Source organism: Mandrillus leucophaeus, unplaced genomic scaffold (assembly GCF_000951045.1).
Source record: "Mandrillus leucophaeus isolate KB7577 unplaced genomic scaffold, Mleu.le_1.0 Scaffold61, whole genome shotgun sequence".
Taxonomy (NCBI): domain Eukaryota; kingdom Metazoa; phylum Chordata; class Mammalia; order Primates; family Cercopithecidae; genus Mandrillus; species Mandrillus leucophaeus.
In genome coordinates, this window is record NW_012106586.1 from 4,953,717 (window position 1) to 4,954,252 (window position 536).

Genomic DNA, 536 nt, shown 5'->3' on the forward strand with positions numbered 1-536 from the left:
AAAAAAAAAAAAAAAAAAAAAAGTTCTGTGGTAAGAGGGTAGGAGAGAATTTAGGAGATTATTTGCAATAATCCAATAAGAGATGATGGTGGTTTAGGCAGGTTACCGCACTGAACGTGGCAAGAACTAGTCAGATTTTAGATATGTTTTCCAGGTAGAACCAGTATAATTTCACATTGAATGTAGGGCATTGGAAAGAGGAGTTAAGGTTTGGTTTCAAGAGTGGAAGGTTATGGATGGACTTGATGCCAGCTGAGATGAGGAAGGCTGCAGACAGAGCAAATATGGGAGAGCAGATCAGGAGTTTGGTTTTGAATATGTTACTTTGAGAGATATATTAGCCATTCAAGTGGAGATTTTGAGGAGGTAGGTAGATAGGAGCCTGGAGTTCTCGAGAGAGATTAGGACTGGAGATGATAAACTTCAAGTCTTCAGTGTATACATGGCATTTAAAGTCATGGAACGGTATGAATTCGCCAAGGAATATAGCTTCTTTAAGAATTTGGGAAACACAAATCTATTGATAAATCAGTAGG